The 23152-nt window shown below is 38.8% G+C and overlaps 1 protein-coding gene across 2 annotated transcripts in view; it reads left to right on the top strand.

Annotated features, from left to right (window-relative positions):
* The window catches only part of APBB2 (amyloid beta precursor protein binding family B member 2), a 384765-nt gene that overhangs the window by 108376 nt on the left and 253237 nt on the right, over nt 1-23152 (top strand). For both annotated transcript variants that reach the window (XM_007453040.1, XM_007453039.1), the window contains one exon: nt 4685-4788. The gene's annotated coding sequence lies outside the window, so the exon portion shown is untranslated. The remainder of the gene's footprint in view (nt 1-4684; nt 4789-23152) is intronic.

Here is a 23152-nt window from a genome sequence, read left to right as displayed (position 1 = left end):
ATATGGTTATTATTCAGATGTATACACTGCATGTTACAGATGCTTTATAATTTTATAAAACAAAACCACACACACGCACACGCACACACACACACACACACACACAATCACTGATTTTTAATCCTCAGTGCATTCTTGAGAATGGAGAGTGGTACTAAAGCAATTGCTCTACACCAAATAGTTACTGGGTATTTGATGTGAGTAAGGCTACGCTGAAGATGGAAAGGGGCACATCCTTTAAATGTGCTGCTGGCCAGTATAGGTAAGTGAACTCAGGTTGTGTGGTGGCCAGATTGTTCCACACTGGCCCTTGACTTCAGAGTATTGTAGTTTCACCATTTAGTTCTTATGCAATTTCAGTGCATGGGATTAAACTAAGCAGACTGATGACTAATAAGGAGTCACCGTTTTTGGCAAATGGATTATTTTCAAAGTCCAGTTTTATGGTTATTGGGAAAATTTTAATACAGCTGAGTTCTTTTGGAGGTCGTAAAGATCAGTATCTCTTTCTTACTTTCTATCGAAAACTCCCCGAGTGAGGCACTCATCCCCACGACCGAATCCATTGCTTCTTGGATTTCTTTAATCTTGATCTTGTTTGAAAGGAGCTTTATCCAGAGTACAATTTCTTCATTCATAACTAAATTTCTTTCAGACATTAAGACAGCTAATATGCAATTATATAATTAAAAGTCTTCTTTCATCTGGATTTTACTAAATCTATAACTGTTTTAAGCAGTAAAAGCAAATTATATTTTGGCCTCTAAAACGGATTTATATACTTTGAACATCTCTTGGGACTGTATTTGCCCTTGAATTATGAGATAGAAAATACTTTCTGTGACTGGATCTGTTAATACCTGTGGAGGAAGCATCTGGTACCCTTGTTCTTGGGCTGGTGTTCATTCTACTGGCTGGAGTCACATTCAGAATTAAAGTGGGGATAAAAAGAGGTTTTTTTTCCCCACCAAATGCCTTAGTCCTATTTTTATATAGCGTATGGTTATTTCTAACTGTAAAAGTAGATGTGATTATTGTGGAAAATTTGGGAACCACAGGAAAATGCAAAGAAAATAAAAATTATTCTATCCTTATTCTGTTATCTCTAATTAGCAACTATACACAAATGTTGACTTTTTTTCTTTCTAGTCTTTTTTTCTAGGTATAGATACTTTTAAACAAAATTGAGATCATATGGAACAAATCCTCTTATAGTCTGCATTCCCAGCGAACACTGCTTAAAAACATTTTCTCATTTTATTAAATATCTTACAGATTTTAAAAAGCTTTATCCGTTGCTGAATATTTATATTTTAAAATTGCTTAAAATGTTATTACTTTAATGGAAAACTTCTTTGTACATATCTTTATGTATATCTTGGACTTTTTTTTACGGATAACTTTAATCTTTTAAAAATTATTTGGTTTCAAGGAATGACAAATAATTCAGTTTCTCCTCTCTAGCAGTTCTGGCTAAGTCCTCTTGTCTGCAAGAATTGTATCTTTATAATACCATCATGTTGGTCTGTCCGGAATGGTGCAGTAACGCTTCATTTATCTAACAACACCATTACGGAACTTCTCATAAATAAATTTTTCACATAACCGAAACACCCTTAAAAGTGTCCATACTAGATTATTGTAAAGCATGTGAGTGTGATTCTTTCTAAAATTAAATTACATATATTGCTATCCTCTTTAACATAATGAAAGTATTTGAAAATCATAATTTAACCCCTCTGGTCTAAATCACAAGCATCCTGGGACTTCCTTTGGTGGTCCAGTGGTTAAGACTCAGCGCTTTCACTGCATGGGGCTGGGTTCGATCCCTGGTCGGGGAACTAAGATCCCATTTGAAAATCATAATTTAACCCCTCTGGTCTAAATCACAAGCATCCTGGGACTTCTTTTGGTGGTCCAGTGGTTAAGACTCAGCGCTTTCACTGCATGGGGCTGGGTTCGATCCCTGGTCGGGGAACTAAGATCCCATAAGCCATGTGGCATGGCCAAGAAAAAACCCGAAAAACAAAACAAAACACACAACACACAAGCATCCTTGTAAACACTACTTATTATACAGTCAGTTCTGCTAAAATGCAATATATGTGTTTCTAAAAACCACCGTGCTATGCAGTAAACCCCCCAGTGCTTAAGGGAAAAGTAGGATCAGGGACATAACACTCAAAAACCTTTATCAGTGAGGCAGCCCAGCACTGGAGCCTACCTGGGCTCTTTGGTGGGGCTGATGGCAGACTCTGGGAGGGCTCACGCCAAGGAGTACTTCCCAGAACTTCTGCTGCCAGTGTCCTTGTCCCCACTGTGAGACACAGTCACCACCCGCCTCTGCAGGAGACCCTCCAACACTAGCAGGTTACCTGCACCACTCATAGAGCCATTTGTGAGGAAAACCTGTCACATGGTCCTACCGACCTGGCCACAGCTGACTGAATCACAGGGGACACGGGTTCAAGTCCTGGTCCGGGAAGATCCCACATGCCGCAGAGCAACTAAGCCCATGCGCCACAACTACTGAGCCTGCGCTCTAGAGCCCACAAGCCACAACTACTGAGCCCACGTGCCACAACTACTGAAGCCTGCGCGCCTAGAGCCCGTGCTCTGCAACAAGAGAAGCCACCGCAATGAGAAGCCCGCACACCTCAATAAAGAGTAGCCCCCTCCCGCCACAACTAGAGAAAGCCGCGCACAGCAACGAAGACCCAACACAGCCAAAAATAAATTAAAAAAAAAACAAACCTTTATCAGTGACACATCAAAAAAAAGTAAGATGGGAACTGAATAAAAATTGGAGCACAGTTTTACACATATTAGTTGGTCAAGAAGTAAATAGATAAAAAGTGGACTAAATATGGCATTTTACCTTGAGAAAGTCGTGACGTTTCCTGTGGACTGAGGCCCTGGAAGGGTTGCAGTTTGTGAGTCACTGTGAAGTGGTGGAAGGAGGGTTACCTGAAATCAGAAGGAAAGTTGGGGCACCCAGCTTGGAGGGCTGTGACTCGGCACATGTTGGGGGGACTGAGATCGCCAACAGATATTTGGGGCGTGGGTTTTGTGCCTTTGTGTATCCTTAGACAGCTGGGTTCCGCCCCGTGCAATCTTCTGCTATTACCTAATGTTTCTTGCAGTGAAATCATACCTAAACAAATGTCAAAATCAAGTTATGCTCAAGTTGCTCCCTACTGTATCAACCTTGGAACAAACACGAGTGTTATAGGAGAACTGAGTGTACTGTGTGGCACCAGGGTGATGTCTAGGGGATATTTCTGCTCTTCTCTATCCTAAATGGAGTTAATACATGTAAAAACACTTAGAGAAGAATCTGGCTTGAGAGTGGATACTGTGTAAGTGTAACAATAACATTGTAACGTAATAGTAACTCTAAACTGTAACAGTAACAGTAACAGTAATAATAAATGATGACTATTGATGTCTGTGGGATTCTGACTGCCTACCGTGGCAGTGCTTCCTGCCTCCTCCTAAAGGACCTATTTCTCAATCTCTTATGGCTTTTAAATGAATTTATCACGCTTCTTAGAATTACATCTAATGTGCCACCCAGTGTGGGAGAGGCTGACAGGTGCACAGACTTTAGGTTATGGTTTACCTGTGGCATCTGTTACACCTACTTAAACTCATTTATCTTATGAATGATTTATTACCTATGTATTCATTCACAGGATTGTTGGGGGAAGTAACTTATGTTTTAAGTGAGATTATCATCATGCAGAATTTTTGGATTTTCTGTTTTATTAGAAAAAAGTTGGGACTTCCCTGTTGGCACAGCGGTTAAGAATCTGCCTGCCAATGTAGGGAACATGGGTTCAAGCCCTGGTCCGGGAAGATCCCACATGCCTCGGAGCAACTAAGCCCGTGCGCCACAACTACTTAGCCTGTACTCTAGAGCCCTTCGGCCACAACTACTGAGCCTGCGTGCCACAGTTACTGAAGCCCGTGCACCTAGAGCCTGTGCTCCACAACAAGAGAAGCCACCACAGTGAGAAGCCCGCGCACCGCAACGAAGAGCAGCCCCCGCTCACCGCAACTCTAGAGAAAGTCCGCGCAGAGCAACAGAGACCCAGTGCAGCCAAAAATAAATAAATAAATAAATTTATTAAAAAAAAAAAAAGTTAACACGCCTCTCTCTTCTCATTCCCACCTGCAAAAGTGAAGTGTGCTTCAATGGATACATCTGAAGGGCATTTACAAGTTGTTGATGAATTTCTATAAGTTGTTATTGTTCGCTTCTATTTACAGCTGCTTCTGTGTTTGTCAGATGAGCTCATCTTTGGAAGGTGAGGCAGGCAAGTGTGATTTCGGAAGACCTTCCCTCCCAAGTCACAGTATAATTAGAAGTCCACATCCTCCCTAAGTTGCTTTTTAGAACTCCCTGAGAAGGACATTTTTATCGTGAACGGTTGCCAACAAGCCTTGCTGATTCCGGCTTTAGTAACTTTAATTAGACGACAGATCAAAACACCATCTAGATTTAGCAAGTCTTGTTAGTATTGTTCTGAAAGAAAAGTAGCTAATATAGCTCATCATTTAGATATTCCAATGAAATCTGTATTTTAATTATGCAGAGACTGTGAATAGCAATGGGGTGTTTTGATTTTTAATTTCTAATCTGACTTTGAATGTTAACTTTTTGTCTCTACACAATTTCTAGATATATTCGGGCTGCCTGACCTCATTGAGTGATTGCTATTAATTAACAAGACTGTGGGAAAAAGGAAATTGCCTTCTGAGCTTTGTACCAAAGACCTGGGAAAAGTAAGTAATTTTCTATTTTGCTTTTTAAAAATTTTGTTAAATTTCTCTCAGAAAGTTAACAGTTTGTCTGTGACTTTTCTACTTCCTTTCTTTCCTGGCTTTGTAAGTTTTATATGCTCTTACAGACTTGAAACATGGAAAGGGACTCAGGAGACCTTTAAAAAAAAAAAAAAACCTTTCAAGAGATTAGGATGACTTTCTGCAATGTGCCATTTCTTAGGGATTTCATAAACTGAGTCCTCAAGGTTGTGATAAAACCTTTATTAGGTGCTCAGTAGATGAACTAAACTCTAAAGGCAAGACAGTGTAATATGGTGTGACAGAAGAGTGAGTCCAGTTTTCTGAGCTTCAGGAGTTTTAGACTTGTAGATAAGCTCTTTGGTTCTGAATTTTTTAGAATAAGAATGTAATCCATTTGGTTCTTTTCTTGTCTAGAAAGGAAAATAAAATGTAGAATCACTTGTTCAGTAAGTCCCTCATGTAGCTTGGTTTTGGAAGAATTGATGCGTCTGTCAGTTTTATTGTTTTATAACTTTTTCGAGAAACTCTAAGATAGTTTAATTGAGAAACCTGTGTGAATGGCTTGACTATCTTGTAGAAAAAATTGTTTGGTGCCATAAAGTTCAGTTTATTTCCCTGATCTTTTTGAAGAGAAAGGTAAAATGGGCCCTAAAATTAATACAGTCTACTTTTTTGTAGATAGTACTTGGAAATGTGAGTGGCCCATAAGAATGTAAGTGAAACAACACACACACACACACACACACACACACACACACACACGCGCACTCACGCACGTGCGTTCACACACACCTCCTTTCTGGTGTATTCCAGAAGCAATATCATTGACAGTAGGAACTGTTTGCTCATTAAATCACTAGATAGTTTTCTAAACTTTGTATTCTTTGTGTATTGCAGCTCCTTTACATTTCTGACAGTACAAATGAGATAGGTGAAACATTCCTAAAACAAAACAAGACAGAAAAGAACTATACTCTAGAAGTTCCATAGAAGCATTAAACAGTAAGATCAGATTTTATTGTTATATTGTTTGTAGTATAAATTTATTTATAACTAAATTGTGTGTTACTTGAAATAATTTTAATAAGGTAAGGGTCTTTAATTATGAAGCTGTTTTGAAGTTAAATAAGATGTACTGAAAAAATATTACATACACGCACGGAGTATACACACACCACGAAAACAGTTTCTGAGAGCCATCAAGTCTCTGCTAAAATATAAATCCAATGAAAGCAAGGACTTCGAAAATTTTCTCCAAAAACATTTTCTTTTTGTTACAGTGAAATATTTGCAGTACTGAAATACTATTGTCAGTGGAATTAAAAAAAAAATGATAGCAATATATTTAGTTGAATTTTTTAGCCTTGTATTCACATATTAACCTTAAAATAAAGGATATTTTTTCCATTCTGGAAGGATATTTGAAAGAGGATTATGTTGGAAGTCACCAGTCTGTCCACAGAAGTAGAACGAAAAGAGCAAAGGATTAATTCTCTGGCCATTAGGATCTCAATATTTGCAGTGGTGTTTAGATTGGAAATAAAACTTAGCCCCAGCAAGTGAGCTACTTAAACTTCCTTTCAAATAATTTAGCATTTCTTTAAAATTTAATATAGTCCCTGGTGAAATATTTTCCTTCCATTACACCAAAATATTCCCTTTGTGATATTGCTGTAAAAGTTACTTTTCCATTTTGTAGAAGCAAGGCATCAGTAGGACTTTTGATCACCACAGTAAGCTAAAGACAGTCCCTGTGTTACCAAAGGGACTATGGCAGAAGGATCCCTGCTTACTGAGACTGATGTCATAGGTGAAAATTTATATGCACAGAAGGATGTTCACAGTTGACTTTTAAGTTAAAAAGAAGGTGGTTATAATGCATAAGTATGCTCTGTATCAATCTAGTCCTGAAGAACTAGTTATATGGAAGTCAGCATTAAGGGAGAGGGCAGGGTTGGGGGAGATGGAGGGAAGTCCCTTCTGAAATTTACAAAAGTCACAGGTGAATGTTTCTGACAGTACTTTGAAAACTGTTAAGGGGTACTTAAATGAATTGGTGACTTATTTGGGGGGAGGTTAGTGTAATTTTAGGGAAAATTCAGAACCCTAAACAACCACCACACTTCCTTTTTTTTTGACTGTACGCGGGCCTCTCACTGCTGTGGCCTCTCCCGTTGAGGAGCACAGGCTCCGGACGCGCAGGCTCAGCGGCCATGGCTCACGGGCCCAGCCGCTCCGCGGCATGTGGGATATTCCCGGACCGGGGCATGAACCCGTGTCCCCTGCATCGGCAGGCGGACTCTCAACCACTGCGCCACCAGGGAGGCCCCCACACTTCCTTTTAACTCCCATTTGTCCTCTACTTTTATTTTTTTCTTCATCACAAATATGTTTTCAAAGACTTCCTTGTTTCAGGTATTTTATTTAATTGTTTGAAGTAGGTTTGTGGAAACTTGAGTCTATAATATTGACAAAATGTGGATGCACTTTTGAAAAATTAACCATGGATTATTTTAAAAGAAGTAGAAAATAGCTTCTATTTTATTATCCTGTTTAATACATATATATGCTCATTTTTATGTTAATACTATCAGAGTAGTATATGCTACAAATTATTTGGTATCCTTTCTTTTCCACTTAATAAATAATGAATTCCCATGCTAATAAATACTTGTCTACAATATCATTTTTAGTGAAAGAGAAACAGTTGAATCTTAGCTTTTTATTTAATTTTAGGTGATCCTGGCTTTCAGTTAGAAGGGAGTATGAATATGTGAAATATATGGCGTGGGTTTTTCATCTGTGAACAGAGAATCGACTAGGATTCACCTTCTACAATCTCTACTGGGTTTACTGTAACCAGACATGTTCTGAACAGGAGGCTTGTGGGACTAAATATGTGTTAAAAATGGTAAATGTCACTGTTTGACGGGTACTGTGTATAAAGCTTGTGTCTTCTTTGGTCCCTTTGTTATATTACAAGAGTGCAGGTGACATCTTCCTCCCGCTTAGCTGTCTTCATCAATATTTCTGTGCCTAAGGAAGGATTCTACCCATGTATTTCTCCCTCCCAAGAAGCTCTTAATATCTCAGATGAGGTGATGGGTACAGAAGGAACATTTCATAGACTTTGGAATATAATTTATTGGAGCAAATTGAAATCCAAATTAATTGGAGATGCAAAATGAATTATAGACCTTTGCATGCCTTCTCAATTTTAGGTTCACTTATTAAGCCAGCATTTTTTGCACAACTACCATGTGCCAGGCACTGTGTTAGGAGCTCATTATACAAAGATGAATGAGATATGCTCTTGCTTTCAGGGAACTTAATTTGAGTTTCAAATTCAGATTCAAATAACATATATTCAGTGTGTATTATGTGATATTCTGGATATTCTCAAATGAGGCGTTTGACCACTAACATTCAGTAATGATATTCATTGACCCATCCCTTCCAAAATAAATCATGAATAGAATTTTCTAATCCTTACGGGTTTTTTTTCCATTATATTTTCCTGAACTTTTGGTACCTGCTACTACTTGTTAAGTTAAATTAGCAAATAGAAAAAAAAAAGTTAATGAATAACAAGCATTTAATCAATAAACTTAGAACAATGATTTAAAAAACATGTGTGTATATATTTATACACACATATGTGTACACACACACACACACACACACACACACACAATATTTGGGAAGCAGTATGTATATAATGTAGTTGTAATTTCTCCTAGTAGAATAATTCTTGGTTCATGTGGTACAGTTAAGTATACCAAGATTTCTGATATTCTGCCCTTAGACTGGCTCCGCTGTCTGAGCGAGTGTGGAAGTCAAAGTAGTGAGTCACTAGATTGTCACAGTAATTCTTAGGGTGGGGATTATTGAAACTCGGGGGAAAGTAGCTCGCCAGCATTCACACAGCTAGAAAAGGTTTGAGTTAGGATTCTAACTCTGATCCATCTAACTTTAAAGCCCATGAGGCATCCATCTGACTCTGGTGAGCTTGTAGGGAAGATGGATTCACAAATGCTGTGGGCCTGCTGAGGAAGGGGCAGTCATTTCCCGAGGAATCAGGAGTCTGTATGGCATTGGGCATGTTCCCCATTTTCTCAAAGTCCATCTCTTCATCTTTAAAGAAGAGTTGGTAGTAGGATCTAGCAGGGCATTGGACCAGAGCAATTAAGGAGCATTGGTAAGAGAAGTAGCTAGGCATGTGAGTTGGAGAAATAATAGGTCTGGGACTGGAAGCCACTGCTAGCATTTAACCCTGGGAGTGTGCTGGGAACTGTATTAAGAGTTTTACATATTTCATTTTATTTAATCCTATATATCAGTTCTGAGAGGTAGGTGTTATCGCCCCATTGTAAAGATTTTGAAACTGAGGCTCAGTGAGGTTAAATAACTTGTCTAATGTCACATAGCTAGGGAGTGGAGTGGTCAAGACTTGAACTCAGGTCTGTATGACTCTCATGTTTATGCTCTTAACCACTGTGCTATGATCAGAAGTAATCCTTTCTGTGTGTCAAACTCCCTTAATACCCTACTTCAGTCTCTCTGATAGTATATTCTGATTTTATCTTTTATTGTTTTTAACTTGAATTGGGTTATAGTTATTTACATAATGTTTAATAGACTGTAAGGTCTTGAGGCCTGGGATCCAGTCTCATGCACTTTTTTTTTTTTTGGTCTTTCATAACTCTTTGCTCAGTAAAATTTGCATTGATAAGATGAATAATCTCTAAGATATTTTGTCCCTTGAAATGCAGTGTTTTAAAATTATATATGTAAAGCTTCTGTTGAAGTTATATTAAGTGTTACTTAAATGGGGGTAATTGGATTTTAGTTTGATATTTATTTATTTATTTACCTATTTAGTTGTTTGATATCTAGATTGATCTCTAAAGTTTCAGGAAATTCCTAATTGCCATTTTATCTTGTGACTTGCTGTCCAAAACTGAAGCTGAGACTAAAATGCACTTCTTGTAAGCCCTTTTGGAGGCTGTAAAGCTGTGCTTGCTGCTTCATTGCTATGGCAGGTATAAAACTGTCTTAAATGATATTTTTGAGTCCATAAAAAATACTACACCATCATTCATGCAGGTAAGGACCTCAGTTTGTGAAAATATGTGGAGCCCTTGTGTTGACGGTTACTCCTGTTGGTCCTGGCTGGTTTCAGATTTAGACAACAAACAGAAGTACTTTTCTGGTTCAGGGCATATTATGGGAGACCGTTGGGGTCAGTCTGCCTAGGTTTGCACCCTAGTTTCTTGGTTTATGAACTCTGTGACTCATGACAAGAAAGCATCTGTAAAAGGAAGATGGATAAGAAGACAGGTTGTTATAATAGGTTTGTGTACTTGGTTCACTGGGAATTTAGGGAAAAATATATCTGTATTCAGATGGGAGCCACTTTTGCTCAGATACTCTTTAAAAGGAGGCCAAAACTGTGAGCTCGTAGGACAGAACTTGACGGTTCAGTATCACAGCCCGTGTTTATCCCTAACCCGTTGCTGTTTTTAAACCAGAGCTCACGTTCTCTTGTAACTACTACATTTATTTTCCTGAGCTCTAAGGGGGTAGTTTAGGCTTTGCTTCATGTTCCCCATACTGGAGGAAAGCAGGAAACGACGTCTTTTAAGAAAATAGAAACTGTTACTGAAGATCAGCATTGCCTCCGGGCTTTGAGAAACTCGGGGGTTCCTTTCATCTTCCAAGAGAGCTGTGAGGAAGGAAAGCGAACCCTGGGGAAGTTTCATAGCTTGTCTCTGCCGCTGTTGCTGGAAAAGGGGAAAGTAAGGGCCCGTAAATAGCTGTCATGGCCTCAGTTGATGGCAGGTTCAGGTGTGCTAGAAATAAAGCACAGGGAGCTGCTTATTCCCACGGCTGCTCCTCGGCCTGACAGCAGGAGAATGGGTCTCAGAACGTGGCTCTACAGTGAAAACAAAGTGTCCCGTCCATCACGGGCATACATTTCATAAATTTTAAGGTGCACAAAGATTCATGATGTTATTCCCTTGAGGTTTAATATCTTCGACTGCTAACAAGTTGGGTAAAAATACTCTTCAGTCTCAGTCTTATTCTTGTAGTTTTTGATTGCTTAGTTTTGCACTTTGAAGGTAGGGCAGACTTGGCCTGTACCTTCTTGATGGTGAAAAGCAGGAGCTATCAATAAATGCTGAATTTAAAAACCATTTCCAGGGTTACCTCCCCCCACTAAGTGACCCTTGCAAAAAAGCTTTAGTCTGCTGTAAGCTGGTAATCCCTTAATACATGGATACCCTGGTGGGGAAAATAAAATCGGATTGTATACCTTTCCCTTTTACTTGTGGACTAATTGTTGTTCTCCTGCATTTAAAAGCAGATGTTAAACTCTCCCTTTGATGTTCCACAGCAGACAGACTCCAGTTGTGTGTTACCACTTCTGATGCATATCTGTTGTTAAATGAAGATCAGCTTTGGCAAATTACAGTTTGATGGTCACATTTTGACCTGGAGCCACAGAACAGAATGGCAATTTATTCTTTCATCTGACACACATTTAGTGGGTTCCTGCCTGGCCCTTTACATAAATTGTTTTCAAATCTCACAAATACCACAAAAACCTAGCAAACTTGATAGTGCTATCTCTATTTTATAGATAAGAAAAATAAGGCATAGAGAATGATTAGAAAACTTGCCGAGGGTTACATTGCTATTAAGTGGCTGGGATTTGATCTGGGGTTTTTGGCTGACTCCAAAGCTGTTACTGTGGTGGGGAGGTGGGGGGAGGGAGTGGGGAGACTGCCTTTTGAGAGAGGAGTTGATCAATGGAGCAAAGATCTTGAGGTGTTGACATAAAAAAAAGTCATTAACCATGAGCCAGTCATTCATTCATTTATTCAACAGATATTTATTGAGTGTCTATTTTGTGCTAGACACTCTGCAAGGTGCTGGAAACTCAGTGGTGAGCAAGACATAATCCTTCACTAGCTTCAAGGAGGAAAAAGGTATGCAAGAAAGAGTGTTCCCCTCCAAAAGCTGCTGTGTCTTGGTTGGGAGAGCGGAAGAGCTTTTATAACGTTTTTTTTAAGATGTGGGAATTTTGATGCCTTAATGAAAGTTGTTTAGTTTATTCTTCTTTTATATCAATGTATATACTGTACTAAATTATCTACAAATAAATAGAGAGGTGGCTTCACTAGGAAACTTGGCAACTGCATTCCTTGGTTGGGCTGCTTAGGACATGCAGAAATGGAGGCTGGAGTGAAATGGTATTGAGGTTTTTTTTTTTTAATTTATTTGGTTGCGCCGGGTCTTGGTTGCGCCTCACAGGCTCCTTAGTTGCAGCTCGCTGGCTCCTTAGTTGTGGCATGCGAACTCTTAGTTGCGGCAGGCATGTGGGATCTAGTTCCCTGACCGGGCATTGAACACGGGACCCCCGCATTGAGAGCGTGGAGTCTTAACCACTGCGCCACCAGGGAAGTCCCCTGTATTGAGTTTTAAACAAAGTGTGGTGAATAAAAATTTGAACAATGAGCTGGCAAGGACTGAATCTAATTCAGTTTTGGGATCCCCATTTTATGTAGGAGGACTTAGCACAGGGCCTGGTATGTAGCAAGTTCCTAGAAATTCTGGCTTATTGGTTCAGTGATGAGACATAAAATAAGGAAAAGAGGGGAAAGGAAGCTTGTGGGTTGTGGGGTGTGGGTGGGAGATAAGGTAATATCGAGGAGGAGTGTGAGGGTAGCTGTAAAATAAACCGATAAATAAATAAGGAGAGCACACGACATAGGGCAGACTTGATTCGTATGTACAAACCCTTTTAATATCCAAGGCGGGGAGGAGCTGTGTTTATGTAACCTGGAAATGCCATTGCGTTTGGGTGCCTGAGAGAGAATGCAGCTTTCTCTTGACCATCTGATTGGACTCCTCTTCTGACTTTCTATTCACACATGAACCCACTCTGCCCCCTTTCCCACCATGAACTTTATTTCACTTTTTTGAGACTTTTGGCTTTTAAGCGCACTGTTTGGTTCTTTAATAAGTAGGGTGGCAATATGTGTCAGTTTGCTGGGACAGTCCTGACTGTGCCTGTTGCTATTTTTGATAATGCCTCCTTTCAGAACCAAGTGCTCTGGTTTGGATGATAAATTAAATGGCCACCCTACTAATAAGGGAATTTGATGACATTCTGTATCATTAAAAAAAAAATTCTTGGGCTTCCCTGGTGGCGCAGTGCTTGAGAGTCCGCCTGCCGATGCAGGAGACGCGGGTTCGTGCCCCGTTTCGGGAAGATCCCACATGCCGCGGAGCGGCTGGGCCCGTGAGCCATGGCCGCTGAGCCTGCGCGTCCGGAGCCTGTGCTCCGCAAATGGGAGAGGCCACAACAGTGAGAGGCCCGCATAACGCAAGGAAAAAAAAAAAAAAAAATTCTTTACAGCATTCAGACTACTTTGATGAATTACCTTAATGTGGATTTAGTACCTGTAAAATTTCGAAGCAGACTAGTGTCTGATCTCTTATAATAAGTAGGAAGAAGAGAAAATGAGCGGTACCTGAAAAGATTCAGATGTAGAGAGATACAAGCCAATTTCAACAAGAACTTTAATTACAACTAATGACTGGCATAGCCTATGAGAAAGGGCATTTAAAGACTGTCCTGATGATGGGCAGTGTTGAGGGAATCTAGCATCTTTTGAGATAATCTTGTCTTGATTGCTAGTTTTTATTTAGAATTTCAGTGTTTCCACAGCAGTGGTAATTTAATTCAGATGTACTTTCATTTGTTCTCTAAGTAGAAAGTAGAAGAAATAATTTCTTAGAACAGAGGTTTTGTCAGAGGTTTAAATAAATGACGGGAGGGGAAGTTGTTGAATTCAAGTTTTTTCCTTAAATCTGTTAAATTGTGTCTTTCGTAATAATACTAATAATATTTTAATAGTAATAATATTTTAATCAAGTGAGATTCACATAGGGATTCAGTGCACATTAATAGAATATATGCTGGGGCTTTTCTCTTAATAAATAGGGTTAAATTGGTTTTATAGTTCGCGTGGATTTGAAGACATGAACTAGTATTTTGTCATACAGATATATGTAAAAGTTTTTTAGGTATTCAGGTAATGCTTGACAATAATTGGAGCATGAGAGTTGGGTAGGATTAAAATCATGCTTATTAGACCAGTCTTTTCCATATTAATATTGATATTTTATGAGATAATGATGCATTTACCTTCAAGTCCCATAGTTTCTTGTTCCCTGCAATGTTATCTTTCATAGGAGGGTAGATTTCCAGAGTAGAGGGACTGTTTCTATACAGTCTTAAAATTCTGTTTGTTTTGGAATAAGATTCTGGCTCTGCCTCAGGCTATCTGTGGGTGAGTTCTGTGGGTGAGTTCTGAGCCTCATTTTCTAGCCTATAAAGTGGGAATAATAGTATCTATTGCTTAGAGTTTATTAATATAGTGTTTATTCATTCCTGCATCTGTGATAAGCACTAACAAAAAGGTTAATGTTCTCCAAGGCTTAGGAATCAATAGCAAAAACTGAGATGGAGAGACATGTATTATTGTTGGAAGGATGAGACTCAAAATAGTTGACAACCAGATTCTGGCCAATCAGAATGGATGCTGACTATAAACACTGGACAGTTATCACGGTGCTCACCTACTGAATATCATCCTGTGTTATCGGTATCCGGAAATCTGTTTAACCTGTGATGATTTGCAAGAAACCCATTGTGTCTCCTAGTTATAAATTAATGCTTCCTCTTCTGAGGTGATCGGGAAAGGGCACCATCTTCATATGATGAGGTGAACCTAGCTCTCATACCTGGATTCCTGTCCCAAGATTCCCTTTTCTTTGGGGACCTTGCTGGTCATTGCTGCCAGTACTGTGGTAGCTCTGCTATCCCACTCTGCTTTCCTATTTCCCACTCCATCCTTAGCTTGGAAACATGTCCTTAGTTCCCTATAGTAGATAAAAGTTGAGTTTATGACCTTTAACAAAACCCTGAGAGTCCCGTAAAATTGCTACTAGACATGGCATACTGAGACTCATCCTCACTGGGCCCTTACAAGGCTACCTCTCTGGCCTAGACCACCAGCCCCCTCTCCCAGAAGTGACTATCAGCATATTTAGTTGTAGAGGCCAGGCGTCAAATAGATTAAGGCCCTGGAAGAGGGAGATTTCTGCCAGGTCTTTCCTTCCTAATTTTCATTTCTTATCTCAGGCTCTGCTTCTTCCCAGAATAATTGACACTGGGAAGTCCACCTCTCACAGGGAAGATCCTGACCACTTACCCCAGGGATGGGACGACAATAGCCACAGCTATCAAAAATTGCAGAATCAGTGCAAAGGCTTCCGTATAATCCTATGAGGTCCCTTTCCTAAGGCAGGTGTGAGTTGGTTTAATCATATTGGGCATATACTGATGTGGTCAAGAATCTTTTGTGATCACTTCACACCTGTTAGAATGGCTGTCATCAAAACTACAAGAGGTAAAAAGTGTTGGGGAGGATGTGGAGAAAAGGAGCTCTTATGCACTGTTGGTGGGATCGTAAAATCGTGCAGCCACTATGGAAAACAGTATGGAGGTTCTTCAAAAAATTAAAAATTAAAAATAGAACTACCATAAGATCCAGCAATTCCACTTGTGGGTATATGTCTGAAGGAAATGAAATCACTATCTAGAAGAGATATATTTGTTCCCCCATGTTCATTACAGCATTGTTTACAATAGCCAAGACATGCCAAGTATCCATCACCAGCTGAATGGATAAAGAAACTGTGGCATATATATCCAGTGGACTATTATTCAGACATCAAAAAGAAGAAAATGCTGCCATTTGCAACAACATGGATGGACCTTGAAGGCATTATGTTAAGTGAAATAAGTCACACGGAAAGACAAATACTGTATGATCTCACGTATGTGTGCAATCTAAAAAAATCCTGAATTTACAGAAACAGAGAACAGATTGGTGGTTGTCTGAGGTGAGGGGTTTGTGGGTGGGAGAGGTAGTCAAAAGGAACAAACTTCCAGTTATGAGATAAATAAGTCATGGGGATGTAATGTGCAGCATGGTGACTGTAGTTAACAATACTGTACCGTATATTTGAAAGTTGCCAAGAGAGTAGATCCTAAAAGTTCTCATCACAAGAGAAAAAAATTTTAACTGTACGTGGTGATGAATGTTAACTAACTTACGGTGGTGATCATTTAGTCATAAATACACATGTCAAGTCATCATATTGTACACCTTAAACTAATACAATGTTATATGTCAATTATAGCTCAATAAAACTGGAAAGAGAAATCATTTTGTGGGGAGATTTTTTCTGCCAACAGACTAAGGTGGTACTCCCGACCTGAAGCTCAGGAGTTTTATTAGGGAAGAGACGGAGGAACACTGGGAACCTAGGTTCTAGTCCCTGTTTTGCTAACTGCTAGTTGTGTGACCTTGAGTTACATAGGTACCCCTTCCTGGGGTCCTCATTTTCTTATCCATAAAATGATTTTCACATGTAATATGATTTTAAAGGTCTTTGTCAATCAGAAATTCTATGCATCTATAATAACTCCTAAAAATGCACAGTACAGGGCTTCCCTGGTGGCGCAGTGGTTGAGAGTCCGCCTGCCGATGCAGGGGACACGGGTTCGTGCCCCGGTCCGGGAGGATCCCGCATGCCGCGGAGTGGCTGGGCCCGTGAGCCATGGCTGCTGAGCCTGCGCGTCCGGAGCCTGTGCTCCGCAACGGGAGAGGCCACAGCAGTGAGAGGCCCGCGTACCGCAAAAAAAAGAAAAAAGCACAGTACAATTTTGGAACAAATTGAACCTCTCTGTATCTGATGATGGTGATTACCTTCCTTGACACTGCCCTGGTTTGTGATTGTAGCTGTTTTGTGGAGACCCAGGTATCTGTTGCTGGAAAAACCCTTTCCACCCATTATCTGAATATTATACTATTCCGTTGGTATGCTTTTCAAGTGCAATGGCAGAACAGGCTCACCAAGTCTCGCCTGTGATTGTCTCGTGCAAAAAGTTGTGGATTTGGTCCATTGTCAGCCTGAATGTTAGTGATGATGCCACCCTATTTTAAATGTTGAATCCTCTGTATGTCTGAATGGTAGCTTCCAATTCTCAATTTTCAATATATTACTTTATAGGTTGATTAATTATTATTAATGTCTGTTGGTAACTTGGAGCAATTCACCCTTAAAACTTACTGAAAGAGAGAATATGTGCGGACTTCACAATTGCAGAAATGTCTTTGGGGTTTTGATAAGGATTCCACTGAATATGTGTATCTCTTTGGGTAGTATTGACATCCTAACAGTATTAAGTCTTCCAGTCTATGAATGCAGGATATCTTTCCATTTATTTGACTTTTCTTGAATTTCTTTCAGCCACATTTTGCAGTTTTCAGTGTATAAGCCTTTTGCCTCCTTGATTAAGCTTATTCCTAAGTATTTTATTCTTTTTTGATTCTATTATAAATAGAATTGTCTTTAGTTTTCATTTTGGATTGTTCATGGTTAATGTATAGAAATGCAACTGATTTTTGTGTGTTAATTTTATATCCTGTAACTTTGCTGAATTTGTTTATGAGTTCTACCATTTTTTTTTCTTTTTTCTGGAATCTTTAGTGTTTTCTACATCTGTGATGGGTTTTCATGTCATCCGTGAACAGAAATAATTTTACTTCTTCCTTTCCAATTTGGATGCTTTTTATTTCTTTTTCTTACGTAATTGCTCTGGGTAGGGCTTGCAGTACTATATTGAACAGAAGTGGCAAGAGTGAGCATTCTTGCCTAGTTCTTGATCTTAATGGAAAAGCTTTCAGCCTTTTCCATTATTGAGTATATTGTTAGCTGTGGGTTTTTCATATAAGGCCTTTATTTTGCTGCAGTAGTTTCCTTCTATTCCTAATTTGTTGAGTGTTATTTTATCATGAAAGAGTATTGAATTTTTCAGGTTTATTTTCTGCATCAATTGAGATGATCAGGTGATATTTTTTTCCTTCATTCTTTTAATGTGGTGTATTACATTGGTTGATTTTCATATGTTGAACCATCTTTGCATTTCAGCAATAAATGCCACTTTTAATATGCTGTTGCATTCTGTTTGCTAGTATTTTGCTGAGGATTTTTCCATCAGTATTCATAAGGGATAATGGTCTGTAGGGGTTTGTTTGTCTGTTTGTTTTATGTAGAAAACTTTCGTTGGTATTAGTGTAATGCTAGCTTCATAGAATGAGTTTGGAAGTGTTTCCCCCTCTTTAATTTTTTTAGGAGGACTTGAGAAGGATTCTTCTTTTTTAAATGTTCCATAGAATTTACTGGTAAAGCCATCTGGTCCTAGGCTTTTCTTTCTGAGATTACTGATCAGTTTTGTTATTAGTTATAGGTCTGATTTTCTTTCTTCATAGTTCCATCTTGGTAGGTGTTTTTAGAAACGTACCCATTTCATCTAGGTTGTCAAATTTGTTACCATACAGTTGTTCATAGTACTCTTTTATAATCCTTTTTATATCTTTACAATTGGTAGTAATGTTCTCTTTTTTATTTCTGATGTTAGTTATTTGAGTCTTCTTTCCTTTTTTTTAGTCTAAAGGTTTGTCAATTTTGTTGGACTTTTTAAAGAACCAGACTCTTGGCTTTGTTGATTTTTCCCAGAGGTTGGCTTTTATGACTTTTATCCATTCTTACAGTGAATGTAAGCAAACTGATGTTTATATTAGTTTAGTATTAGACTTCTGTATTTTGTTTTTGTTATTTGGCAACGAGTAAGACCCCTTTGCCTTACATATGTAGATGTATGAAGGGTATAAATAATCAATGCTTTTAAAATAATGCACTTGACATTTTTTTCTCCCTGGGTGATATTTTTGTCTCACTGCTTATTGTAGTTTGTTCTTACAGTTTGTTGCATTGTTGTGGTTACTCTCTCAGGGATAGTTAAGGTGGTGTCCCATGATTTGGTTTCCAACTGGAAAGTTCCTTACATTTTCTTCATGTTAAACTGCTAAAAGTTCAGGTGAGATTAATTAATTTCCATTATTATTTTAAGTAAAAAGCCAATTATTTATAGAAATGCGTGAACTTAGGGAGGAAAGCTTAGAGGACTAGGTAGAAAATTACAAATTTTAATTCTGTTTTTGTGAACCATGATGCTTCATTCACTGATGTGGACATACTGCCTCTTCGCATCTTACTCCTCCATGCAAAAATTTTGAGGTTACCAAAATTCAGTCAGTGGCCCTCTCTGTGATTATAAACCAACAGGAAGTTTCAGCATTACTTTCAAGGGAATGCCACTCAAAGCAATTCATTTCATAGCCCCCACCCTACCCCGAGCTAAAAAATCTTGTCTAGGCCTGTTGGCTTACCTTAATTACTTTTTAAAAAATAATTAATTAATTAATTAATTATTTTTGGCTGTATTGGGTCTTTGTTGCTGCGCGCGGGCTTTCTCTAGTTATGGCAAGCGGGGGGCTACCTCTTCATTGCGGTGCGCAGGCTTCTCGTTGCGGTGGCTTCTCTTGTTGCGGAGCACAAGCTCTAAGTGTGCGGGCTTCAGTAGTTGTGGCTCGCGGGCTCTAGAGCGCAGGCTCAGTAGTTGTGGCGTACGGGCTTAGTTGCTCTGCGGCATGTGGGATCTTCCCAGACCCGGGCTCGACCCCGTGTCCCCTGCATTGGCAGGTGGATTCCCAACCACTGTGGCACCAGGGAAACCCTTAATTACTTCTTGGTAGTCCATTTATTCAATCCATTTGGACCAAGTATATTTGATCTCAGGGGTATGATGAAGACTTGACTTCTGTTGTGTGATGTCCTTGTTTCTCTCATTATCCCAGTCTTTATGTAGACTTATTTGTGAGTCAAATAATTTATTTTGATAAGAGATTTCTATCACTTTCCCCATAGATTTGTTAGTTTATTGTTATCTAGAAATTACTTTTATTTCACCAATAAAATAGTTTCTCGTACAGTTGCTTTATTCTGTTTATTCTTTTTTCTATCTCATTGATTCTAAGACATACATCTTTCACATTTTAACATTCTTGAAATTTGATGTATCTTGCAATTGCTGACATCTTATAACTATTCTTGGCAGCACTTTTGTTTTTATTCTTAGCACATGAAATAGTGGTGTAGCTTCCAATAGCACTTAGATTTGGTGAAATAAGCAAAATTTGTGTGGTTAGCCCAACACACATTAATAATCATTGTAACAATTACTGTTAGACACGTAATGTTAAAATGCTACTTTTGCAAGAATCTGTAATGGCAATATAACAGTTTTACAATAGGAGCTATAAATGATGAATTAAATATCAAGTATTACAAAAAGTTTAGAGTGGAAAAATCACCTATAAGCTCCAAATCTATTTACTTAAACAAGTATTTTTGTGTTTATTTCATTCCAGTCTTTTTTAACATACGTATATATTTTTATTTGGTTGTAGTTGTAGTATACATCTTATTTTGACCCCTTCTTTTTTATTATTGTTACATCTTAATTTCCTCTGTTGCAGGCCTTCATGTTTGTCATTTTTGTTTTGTTTTTCTGTTTGTTTGTTTGTTTTGCGGTACGCGGGCCTCTCACTGCTGCGGCCTCTCCCGCCGCGGAGCACAGGCTCCGGACTCGCAGGCCCAGCAGCCATGGCCCACAGGCCCAGCTGCTCCGCGGCACGTGGGATCCTCCCAGACCGGGCCACGAACCCGCGTCCCCTGCATCGGCAGGCGGACTCCCAACCACTGCGCCACCAGGGAAGCCCCGTGTTTGTCATTTTTAATGGTTCCATGATCTATCCTGTCTTTGACCGTAATAAAACAGCACATTGCCCAATTGTTGAAAATTCAGAATATTGCCATTTTTCCTATGATGAATAATGCTTCAGTGAACACCTCTTTTGCGTATTTTTTGATTCTTAATTTTGACCATTTTCTTAGTAAAATATAACTTTGTAGAAGCCTCCTGAACTTTGTTTTTTTGTCAAGAATCAATCTTTGTATTCAGATAAATCACCAAATAAATAGCTACTATTTTAGTGCCGTTCATTCATTCATCATCAGTATATTGGATTATTCTGTGTTCAGTAGTGCCAAGAGCTAAGTATTAAAAGTTCAACAGTGTACACCTCTGACCTGTAATATCTCATAGTCCAGTGGGAGACTCAGACTGGTCAAAAATAAATATAGCAATATGAGTGATGTTGGAAAGATATGGTAAAGTTTCTTAGTTGCATGAAGTTGACTTTGACAGTATTGATGATTGGTATCCTTTATGATATAAGAGGTGTGGACGTATTCATGTCACATAAAATCTTTTAAGTGTGTATAATAGGCTTAATAATATGACAGAAATTGGTCTCATTTGACCTATCCAACCTCTTGTCCTTCACATTTAAATCTTTCTGGGGGGCTTGTGATCCAGTGTTCATCAGTGTTCCATGTGTCATGTTTCTGCAATATGCTAAGTTCCCTGTTGCCAGTAGGTGTGTCACATGGCGCATTCCTGTTCCACACCTACTACAAACTGCTGTGCGTGTAGTAAATGTTGAAGGATTGGTGTTTATTTGACTTGCTTTCAGTTACTAGTTTTTCAAGTGAGTGATAATATTTCACCATTTTACAGTTTCCTTAGAACTTCATTGACTGTCAGTTTTCATTGTGTGATATTGGTGAAACCAATGCCATTTTAGTTACATCTTATCATTTGTTTAAAAAATTTAGATTAAGAAGGTGTTTGAGAGATTATATACTCATATAGAGATTCTTATAGTAAAAGTTTAAAAAAAATCTGCTACTTACGATGGTTGGAAGCAGAACCTAATCAGAATGAAACAAACCCCCTCAGTGTGAATTTCTGAATGATCTCTTAAGCCATTGGAGAGGGGAGAAAAACAAAGAAATATTTCTATATACCTAAATATTAATTCAGGCTTTGGATATAGTGAGTCTGTTTTGGAAATAGCTTTTAGGGTTTCACCATTTAGAAATTCAGTAACTAGCTGTGAATTTGCCTCCTTTATACTTGTGTATCAGAAACTGAGCCTTATTTTAAAATTTCTCACAAAAGTAGTCTTGGAAAAAGCTTTTGAGACTGATTTCTTGGGATCCCCCCACCTTTTCATTTCTGAAACCTAAGTAGCAAAATCAAAACCTGTGCTTTGTTCTGTACAGAGCTAAAATCAAACCTGTGCTTTGTTTTGTGTTTGTATAGAGCTGTGGTGATTAGATTGCATATTTACTTTGACACACATGCATGTTGCTGTGTGGAATCACTGTCCATTGTAATCTCCAAATGAAACAGGGAGCTGGGGGTGGGGTGGTGATCTGGGATTAACTGAGATGAATTTATCTCAGCTTTTCAAAACACTGTGTGAGCACAATATAATTCACCTGGACAACTGTGGAATAAAACTCTTGTTTTAGTGGCCATTAGATATTTCATGGGAACTGACGGCACAGGAGAAGAATATATGGTAAAGATGCTTTGGCAGTTGATAGAATTTGAAGTAGCATTTACATCACCAACTGAAATACAATTAATTTTTTTTCCAAGATGATTTATGTAGCCTGACTTCTGTGACTGAGGGATTGATCTCTTGGCAAGTCTTTATGAAATAACGCCACAGGAGGGGAAATTATATACGTACATCAGGCTTTGCATTTACTTTGTTAGCCTTCTTTACAGAGTGTGTATAATCTTGTTCAGTATGACTAACAAAAACTGTAGCTGTACTTTGTCATGAAAGACTTCCTCAGTTTCCAGAAACAATGGGCACCACAGAGAGAGGCTTTCTTTCTTTCCATCCACATTTCTATTAATGTCCTGATTGCACTTTACTCTTTTATGAAGCCTTTTTGGTCACATCAACAGTTTGTTCTAATCTATCTATCTTAACTTCCAGCTTCGTCTGCAAAATTTGTGTGGTTAGCCCAACACACATGCAGATAAATTGCCTAGGGTTCAGTTTTCTCAGTCTTGGAACTAAATATGCTGCAGTAGGCTGAGCTGATGGATGTAGCTTTTCAGCAATATTGATGTTTCTACAGCTGAATATAAATCTTTGGATGCCTTGCTTTGCATTTTCATATTCATGTGCAGTTCTTGACCACTGGTTTTCAAATAGCTTCAGCTCTCAGAAAGCTCTGTGTTAAGTAGAAAGACAAAGAAAATTGTTCTTCCTCACCCACTGCTCTTCTGCCCACTCAAAACAGTAGGAATCGTGAGCACAAGTCTTTTGCCAAATGTGAGTAGTGACAACTCCCAATTCACAAACTGATGACATTCTCGTGGCTTGTTGTCAAGTTAGTTAGTGGTTTTGAACTTGGAATGTGTTTTCTA

Source organism: Lipotes vexillifer, unplaced genomic scaffold (assembly GCF_000442215.2).
Source record: "Lipotes vexillifer unplaced genomic scaffold, Lipotes_vexillifer_v1.1 scaffold1272, whole genome shotgun sequence".
NCBI classification, from domain to species: domain Eukaryota; kingdom Metazoa; phylum Chordata; class Mammalia; order Artiodactyla; family Lipotidae; genus Lipotes; species Lipotes vexillifer.
The sequence above is the reverse complement of the archived record's forward strand: the minus strand, read 5'-3'. Positions and strand labels throughout refer to the sequence as shown.